Genomic DNA, 10,416 nt, shown 5'->3' with positions numbered 1-10,416 from the left:
AGGTCCAAAGGTTCATCAGTGGACTATCATTAACATTTAAGGATCATATTAAGTATGATGAGCCTCATTCATCGGAGGAAATAATTCATTTTTATGAGTAGTCAGAGTGAAAATTTGAGCCTAAGCATTATTGGAAAGGGAATGAGAAGAATAAAGTAAAATGATCTCAAAAGCGGTGAAGACCTCAAGTTGTAGGTGACAAGGAGAATGTGGGACCTCATAAGAAGTTCAATGCAATTAAGAAAGGACATCCCAACCTAAGGAGAAAAATAAGGGTGATAGAAGGAATCCTTTGAGGTGTTGGACTTGTGGTCGAGAGCATCACATGAGAGATTGTCCATCACATCAAGGCAATACGGCTCATATTTACAGTGCTTAGGAGGCATATATAGTTGGAGATGCTGGTTAGATCATTCCTCAGATTTATCTAGTAGGGGATAACAGGCAGGATAATCATTAGGCATCCATTATCAAGATGGAAGGTAAGCTTTGCAATCAAGTTGTTTCTATTTTGAATGATCCTGGATCAAATTATAGTTATATTAGTCCTTCCCTATTGGATAAGTGTTTGTTGATTAAATAAGTGCATGCCTAATATTGGTTGGTGCAGTTGGCTATAGGGACCAAGAGAAGAGTTAATCATTGGGTGATATCTTGTGCATTTGAGCTGAATGGTATGCCTACATCAACACATCTAAATGTGCTTGCCTTGGGTTCATATAGTATGTGTTTGGGCATGGATTGGTTGTTCATTCACAAGACCAAGGTATACTGCTATGACAAATCTATTGAGTGCCTGGATGATGATGGAGAAAAGAGAGCCTTGCAAGGAAAGAAGAAGCATATATAAGTGAGAATGGTTACAACTATGCATGAAAAGGGAAATGACAAGAAGGGATGTGGATTGTTTGCAATTCATATTTCTAGTTACAAAGGAAAAGAGGACGAGGATAATGGAGTCCTGAAGAGGTATCTTGTTTTGTATGAGTTTTAGGATGTGTTTCCTATAGAGATTCTAGAATTATCACCTCATAGGGAAGTGGAGCATTTTACTGAGTTGATATTAGGAGCAACACTAGCATCTAAGGTAGTGTATATGATGAGCACTCCAAAGTTTGTGGAATTGAAGTTGCAGCTTAAGGAAATTGTTAATAAGGGATAAATTAGGCCAAGTGTGTCACCTTGGAGTGTAGCAATATTGTTTGTAAGGAAGAAGGATGATACTCTGAGGTTATGAATTAATTACAAGTAGCCAAATAAAGTGAATATCAAGAGTAGGTATCTATTGTCATAGATTGATGATTTGTTTGATCAACTGAAGGGAGTTGCAGTGTTTTCAAAGATTGATTTGAGATCAAGATATCATCAGGTGCACATAAAAGAAGAAGACATATATAAGTCTACATTTTGCACGAGGTAAGGACATTATGAGTTTGTGGTGGTTCCTTTTGGTCTTACTAATGCTCCAACAACCTTCATGTGTTTGACGAATATTGTGTTGCATCCTTACGTAGACAAGTTTGTGATAGTCTTTGTTGATGATATATTGGTATATTCAAAGAATGAGGAAGAACATCCAAAACACATGGAAACAATGTTGAGATTGTTGAGAGAGCATCAGTTGTATGCCAAGCTCAACAAGTGTTGTTTCTTTCAGACTTAGATTCACTACTTGGGACATGTTGTCTCCAAGGAAGGGATAATTAAAAAGATTAAAGCTATCATGGATTAGCCAACTCCTAGGAATGTGGATGAGGTCAGAACATTCATGGGAATAGAAGGTTATTACAAGAAGTTCATTAGGAACTTCTTGAAGATTGGTTATCCTATCATATCCTTGCAAAGAAAAGATAATATGTTTGAATAGATTGAGGAGTGTGCAACTAGTTTTGGGAAGTTGAATCATTTTCTCAAAACTTCTTGACTTTTAAAGATTGCAGATCTTGATAAGCAGTTTTTGGTTTTCATAGATGCTTGTAAGGAAGGAGTAGGTGGGGTTTTCATGTAGGAAGGGAAGGTAGTTTTGCTATTAATTAAGGAATCTAAATGAGCATAGGAATAACTATGAGACTCATGATATTGAGTTGGAAACTATCATTCATGCATTGAAGATGTGGAGACATTATCTCCTTGGGAAGAGGTTTGTTTTGATGAGTGATCATAATGGGATGAGGTACTTGTTTGACCAACCCAATATGAATGCCAGAAATCTAGATTGTTGGCTACTCTTAGTGAGTTTGATTTTGAGATCAGGTACATCAAGGGCAATGACAACAAGGTTGTAGATGCTTTCAACGGGAGAGTGTAAGTGGATTGCATTTCATCTATGAGTGCTTATGGGACAACCATATAGGAGTCGATCTTTCATATAGGGCAGCATGTTGAGATATACCAACAAAGGAAGTATAGGTTGCAGCAGGGTGATAGAGATGAGGAGTATCACCTCACAACAAATGGCTTGGTTAGAGTTAAGAACAAGATTTATGTGCCAGATAGTAGTGAGATCAAGAATCTCATCTTGAGGGAGTTTCATGTCAAGTCATATTTAGTCCACCTAGGATATTAGAAGACTTTGAAAACTATTAAGAACATTTACTATTTTCTGAATTTGAAGAAAGAGGTAGTTGAGTTTGTTGCAATATGCTTGTACTGTCAGCGGGTGAAAGCACAATGTAAGCATCCAGTTGGTTTATTTATGATCTGAGAATGGAAATGGGAGGTAATTTCCATAGACTTCATTACAAGATTGCTGAGTAGATTGTGGTAGCATGATTCCATCATGGTTGTGGTTGACAGGCTGAGAAAGGTAGCTCACTTTGTTGTGGTGAAGTCTACTAATTCAGCTAGTGAGGTAGATTAGATCTTCATCATGGAGATAGTGAGGTTGCATGGAGTTCCCAAGAAAATCGTGTCAGATAGAGATGCCAAGTTCACTTCCAACTTTTGGAAGGATTTGTTTGTAAGATTGGGGATAGAGTTAGCGTTCAGTATAAGTTACCATCCATAGAAAAATGGATAGACAAAGATGGTTAACAAGATTCTTGAGGATATGTTGAGGATGTATGACATGCATCAATACAGGAAGTGGGAGTAGTATCTTCCACTGGTAGAGTTTTCTTATAATAATGGGTATTAAGAATCCTTTATGATGAGACCATTTTGAGGCTCTCTATGGGAGAGTTGGAATACTCCTATTAGCTGGAGTGATCTAGTGAACACTAGGGTGCTGATTATACTAGATATGTTGGATGAGATGGAGCAAGAGAGGTAGGTTATCAAAAGGAATTTAAAGGAAGCACATGATAGGCAGAAGATTTATGTGGATCATCATAGAGAATTCAAGGAGTTTCAGGTTGGGGAGCATGTGTACTTGCGCATCAAGCCAAGAGAATTTCCTTGAGGATTGGGTCATATGCTAAGATGACACCTTGATATTGTGGGAATTTTGAGATCCTTGAGAGGATTAGACCAGTGGCCCACAGACTTGAACCACCGCTAACTATATATGAAAGTACATGATTTTTTCTGTGTTTCATTACTTAAGATCTATGTCTAGGATATTGATCATGTGATTGATTGGTCTATATTGTAGGTGGAACCAGAGGGAGATTTCCAACCAAATCCATAATGCATGTTACAATAGAAATAACTCATGCTTCGAAGTAGAAATAGAGTAGGTTAAAGTGCAGTGGAAGAAATTTGGGCCTGATGAAGCTACATGGGAGATGGTTGATTAGATGCAGGCTTTATATCCTTCTTTATTTGTTGGTTGAAGAAAATAAGTTTTTCTATATATATATATATATATATATATATATATATATATATATATATATATATATATATATATATATATATATATCATTGTAAATATCGCATCGAGCTGTGTTATAAAGCTCCATGGGTAGTATGTTTTTGCTAGTCAACATCATCGAACATTGAGGATGATGTTCCCCCTAGGGGGAGGGGTTTGTAACAATCCTTGGTTGATTTCCATGTAAATAAAATAAGACCAAGGTCATGGGACACATATTCCAAGCTAAATGGTGGGTAAACATTATAGTGGGCATCACTTGTGGTTTATTAATGGATATGGAAATTGGAAAAGGAAAAGAGGAAATAATTGGCATTTAATTAAGGAAATAAAGGAAAATACTAGAAAAGGAAGGTGAAGAGACACAAATTTGCATGCAAGGGAAATTAGAGAAAAATGAAGTAAAATAAAAGAAAAATGAGACATCAATGACAAAAATACATCAAAGAAACATTCCACAGCTTTAGTTAGTTTAGTTTTGCCTCTCTTATTCCATACTCATACATTCCTTCACACTTTGAGAATTTTTGGAGCATTCGAGCATTCACTTGGACTTGGAGAAAACACACAAAGAAAAAGCAAGGAATTGGAGGACAACAGAAAAGAAGGTTTGATTAGTAGCTACAAAAGGGATACTTTGTAGCTAACGAGTTGAATGTGTGATTTCCTTACTGGTTTCTGGATGCATGGTACTTTCATGTGGGTCTTTAGTTATTTTTATATCATTGGCATGGATATTTTCCTATATTAACAATGGTTTCAATCTTGCCTTTCCATTATTGGATATCCATGATGTAGTTGGTTCTCTATGTGATTTAGCTTTAGATTGTCAATAGAATTCGATCCTGGTTGAGGTAATTTTGGGAAAATTCCCAAGGGTCAAGGGTGGAGATGGGTTTTCTTCTAGAACTCTTGACAGATGGGTGGAGACAAGAAAATTCCTATGGATTTGGGAAAGAAGTCGGAGGCATCCATTCTTGTTTGATGTTAGTGATTTTTGGACCGATTTAAGTGAGATAAATCTAGTAGAGGGTTGAGGTGGTTTGACCTCTGGAAGCCTTTGCTAGTTCTATTTTGGTTTAACCCATATGATACAACATTCATCCTTGTAATATGGCATGGGGGTGATTTTCCAAAAGAGAGATTTGGTTCAGCCCAATCTATGGTCTGGTGGTACATGGAATTCCCTAACTTGGTTGGCTTTTGCATATGCTAATATACGTTATTTTCTTATTATGATTGATGAACACTTGTACTATTTATTATGTTGATCCTATGGATGTTTTTTGATGGATTCTACTCTGGTTATGTGCTTGTTTGGGTGATGTGCTCTTACTATGGATCTTGTTCATGATTTGACAAGTGATTTAATGATTGATGTATTCATGGGCTAACAAGTGTTGTTGCAGTTACCTTGAGAGGTAATTGGAACTTATTGATAATTCTCTAATGTAGTTCATAAGTTTATGATCACATATGCATTTATGACCTATAGATTTTATGTTTATCATATGTTTGAAAAAATGTCTATCATGTATTAGACATGTCTAGGTCAATATCTTGTTTGAATGTTGATTATTATGTTGTGTATTATATGTTTATGGAAAGTTATAGGTAGTTTTAGGTAGTGGTCTAAAGGCTAGCCTAAAAAGGTGGCATATATCACACCATACCATGCACAAGACTAGGGATTTTGGGTCATAACTGCATGGAGACAAGCTTGTGGATGCAATTATAGCCTCCCAACTGCATGGATGTTGTGTAATGGGTGCGGTTGTGGAGTTAATATAGAGAAAATGAGTTCTACCTTAGGGATTGACCACCTAGGGTGGTTGTTAGGCTCTTGAGTGGTCTATAGTCTCTGAGGGATGTTAGTATGTGTTCTAGTTTATAGGCCCCACTTCCATAACTAGAACTTGGAGGTCAGGTCATATCATAGTGACACTCAACTCATATTTACCATACAAAGCTTATACAAGTGGGTAAATATGGGAGGAGGCATTATAGAATGAGAGATGGCTTCCAGTAAAAGGAGGTTCTAATGGAGTGCCTAGTTCATCTACGATAGGTTCAATAGCATCCTCTTCTTCCAATTCTAATTCTATCTCTTGGGCCATATGTTCTTCCTCCATTGTCTGTACAACTTCTTACTCCCGTGACTGCTTCTAGTATTCTTCTTCTTTTGTTCTTCTCCTATCCTCTTCTAATTTCCTTATTTCTTCCTCTGCTTCCTATTTTTGTTTGAGCATGTCATCCTACTTCCTCTTTTCTTCTTCTTTACGTGAGTGATCCTTTTTCTCTCTTGTGCTCTTCATCTTACTGCTTTGTTTCCTCTATGGTACCTTTGCACATGGGATTGAATCTAAATTTTATGCTACGTTCTACCGCTGGATCATGCTTGATCTTATTCCTAGGTGTTGTTGTGTTCATTTGAGTAGTTGCTACTTGTTGTATTTCCTATATTTGTACATTTGGGATCTATGGGACCTAAGAGTAACCTGCCTTATCTCTTAGCCAATTATTTCTCAATGCATTGTAACAATTCTTAACCTTTTCATCCTCAAAAGTAGTCATTGGAATATATGTCTAGGTGTACTGTATCTTATAACAATGCTACTTGCACACCTTTATAGGATCATATCTGTGAAAATTTAATGTCCCAAAATGAAGACACTTGAGTTCTTCAATTTCAAGCTCATCTTCCTTAAGGATATTTAGGTCATGAAACCCAATCCATAAAGGAAGAGTGGACCAAGAAGCCTTTTTCCTCTTATGGAGCTGTGAAAACAATCCATTATTCAGCTGATAGGTTACCTCTTACAAGAAAACCTTGTTGGTTACATACCTAGGCATGAGGTGAGGGGTTGTTTGGCAGCCAAAACATGTAATGTATGTGCCTTATGGTGAGGTGAGCCGATATGCAATGTCATACATTGACTCCTTCACCTGATCGTTCATGTAAGGATGATGAATCTCATAGATCATTTGGTAAAGGATTGAAAATAAATGCTTTTCCATCTTTTCATAAACTCCACATAAACTCCTCATAAACTAATCTCTGATAATAGTTTGCAATGGAAATAGATGGGTAGCTTTTCCTATGGGGACCAATTCCATTTCATGCCTGGGAAAGCATACCGAGTATAAATCCCATCTAACATATAAGCTAGCATATAGAGTTATGGTGCTTGCTTTGCTTGTAAGGTTGATTTTTCATGTTGTACACGACAACATAAATCATAAGAAAGGATATCTTCCCAACTGAAAAATATACCTCTTGTAACAACCAAGTCGAGCAGGAATATCTAATTCTCATCAAAGTGTTCTACGTTCTTTCACTCATGTAACTTGCAACACATTGCTATGAGATACTAATAGATTGCTCTCAAGGTTCTTGTCGAGTACACTGCACTTGGTATCCGCTGAAATCCAGTAGGATCTTGGCACTAGGATTTTATGATCTCCTTAGTGTTGAGATTTTCTGATGTTGCATAAAACTGATTATTTGCATACTCTCTAAGCTTTACCATATTATAATAATAATGCATGTCATGCAGATGGTAAGTGGCGATCTCCTTACTTATTTCACTGCTTAGGACCAAATTTTTGTTATCCATGTGCAATAAGATCCATCCAATGGATTCAACAAAAGGCATCACCGAGGACCTTCACGCAGCTCTATGTATTCTGGACCTTTTGATGTTGATGCCAACCTCCTTGTCTTCCAAATATTCAAGGAATTTCTTCTGCATGAAAATATCCTTAATGTCCTTCCATGAGACTTTGAGAGATCTACCTATAAAGCACTATACAAATGAAATAATAGGAACTATGGGCTTGACAATTTCCATTGCCTCCTCAATACTTGCTTCTAAGGTTTCTTTTGAGATAATTTGATGGGTAGTAGGAGGCATTGTTTTGGCAAATGATGAGAGAGAAATATAACTTGTATATGGAACACTTGCAGGTGGAAATGCACTCATGGTGAAAAATAATTATTTTCAATAAATTCCCTATCTAATACATAAAAACAAATTAGAATAGATTTACAAATAGAAAATTAGATTTAGCTAGCAGCATAAGCCTATCAATGGTGAGACAAGGTGACTTAATAAAACACTATAAGTGAAAATTGCATCATGAAAAGAGAAGGGCATATGTCAGAACAAAAATGGATAGAGAGAGCCTAATGAAGGCCTGATGATACGTTGTACATTCAAGGAGAAAGAGGAAGAGGTTAGAGTGGCATAGGGTTTAGTCTCAAGGCACAAGGAGGAAACACTAAAGCTTGTGAGTGAACTATGTGCTCAAGAGGAACTAGTGAGGGCACAAGGCACATAAAAAATGGAAAGAAGGTCGAGCTTGATGCTTTCTGATGCGATGTGGACTTAGGAGAGAGAGAGAGAGATTCTTTCTAGGAAAATTTTTTCAACAGGAAGGGATCATTATTTCTCTAGAGTGCACTCTAAAAAGAGACTTGGTCTTTTGGGCACAATTTTCCAAGGTAGTGGGGCTCTGACTTCCAAAAGTGCGCTCAAGCTAGAGATGGGCTCAAAATATACTAAGTGAATATCAACAACAATTTTGGATTACAGTAACAATGAGAGGAAGGATCTGTAAGTATTAATAGGCTCTGTCGCAATCATGAACATAAGATGAAAGGTCATGGAATGTGACGAGTCAAAAGAAACAATACTTGTGACAAAAAAATGACACTTATAATACGAATAATAGATGAAAATGCCACTAAAGAAAGTGAAACAAACTGAAATGCTAATAAGGAAAACAAAAGAGACAACAAAATAGCAAATGAAATCAGGAAACGAAACATGCAAAACTTACTTCTGATCACGATTGAAAAGAAATATCCTTGATGCAAATAAGTGCACTCAACCCAGAATGATGAATGATTATGAGAATGAATGATTGTTGAGTTGATTATAAGGATATTTTACATGCAAATCAAGTTCATGCATGCCCAACACTTGTTGATTGATGTGTTAGTTAGTTGCATGAAGTGGAGTGGGATCCTATTTTGTAGGAGCGCAACCAACAAGCCAAAAACAAGGCCGCATGCATGAAGCAAATAGGGCACAATCACTGTTTATAAGGAATGTGCTTCAACTATGAGGAAGAGGGCATAATTACTGAGAAAAAGGAGTGCACTCACCTTATTAACTAGCAGTGCACTTAATTGTTTGAATAAAGTGCACCCACTAAGAGTTAAGAGTGCACTTTTACTTAAGGAGGGCGCAGTTCCAACCAACAACACTTTTTTTGAATGCCAAGTTAGGAAAGTGTGCCTTTTCTAGAAGAAAATTTGTGCTTTTCTTGCTTTTGTGTGTCATGCAGGCCTAAAGAACAAATCTAGTCACTAAGTCAAAGAAAGCTAGCACTTTTCTATCTTAGAAATATAATTGAAGTGTTTCTAATGATAGGATGACAATACTTAGGAAACTTTGATTTAGGAGGAGAAACGACACTTAGGAACATTTAAAGGATAGTCGATGCTTAGAAAAACATGAACAAATAACTAGGCGAAACAAGATGACTTGAAACAACAGTTCATGTAGGCTCTAAAATTGAGTTAGGAAAAAAATTTGGAGGGTCATTGTCGTAGAAACAACATGATACTTGCACTCAATGTTGAGTAATTAAGTAGGAGGTCGAGGTAACTATTCCATCCACATTCATGGTTAACTTGGGTCCTAACAAACTAAGCTCCAATTGAGGGAATATCCCTTTGATACATAGGTTTCCTTTCTTGTCTGTTAGATTTATTATGTATGTGTTATTGAGTTGAGTCTAGTTGTCCATAGTTGTTTCTCTCTTTTATTTCCATACATCTTTTGTCCTCACCATGGTTGATTTTAGTTCACATTATTCTCACCATATCGAGGGCCTTAAACCCAAGAAGGAGGGTCCACTTGGCCATATAAATAGGATTAAACCCACAATCAACTTAGACTTACCTAAATTAGGGGCTACTTTTGTTGGCTCTCAAGGGGTTGAACTTATAGTTCAAGAATTAGCTGAAAAATTTTTGTTACCTCACTCTCATTCCCATGTAAGCCATATTCCATCATCCATCTTACTAGGTCAAGGTGTAAAATTGACCTATTTTTTCCATTCAAATGGTCTTTACCAATATTCTATTGTGGTTGGTGCTCACCAAATGATAAAACCTATTCTGTCGAAACCTATTGTTAATGTAGCTTCCGCCAAGGAAAATTCAATACCTTTTGTGACTACCACAATTACTATTTATGCCATTTTCATTCCCTAGCACAACTGGGTGCACACACATTTCCAATGGGTTCATATATCCTATGGGAAGTCAACCTTTAGGGGGGTCACAATTTCAAGGGAATACTCAATTTCCTTTGAATGTACAATGGGTTGTGTGCAATATTCTTATCACTGTGTTCTATCCTTGCGGTACCAAATTCATTGGTCAACCATTTCATTCAAGAGGATGTCATTTTGGTGCATCCTTTGGTCCTAGAGGTCAAAAAACTTTTGGGACTCAATTTTCCATTGGGGATACATAATTTAGGGACAATAACCCTCATGATACTACTGTGGGTGCTAGAGCTAACTCC

This window comes from Pinus tabuliformis, chromosome 5_1 (genome assembly GCF_031772625.1).
Source record: "Pinus tabuliformis cultivar Carrire ecotype Pingquan chromosome 5_1, CPIR1, whole genome shotgun sequence".
NCBI classification, from domain to species: Eukaryota; Viridiplantae; Streptophyta; class Pinopsida; order Pinales; family Pinaceae; genus Pinus; species Pinus tabuliformis.
Note: the sequence above shows the minus strand (reverse complement) of the source record.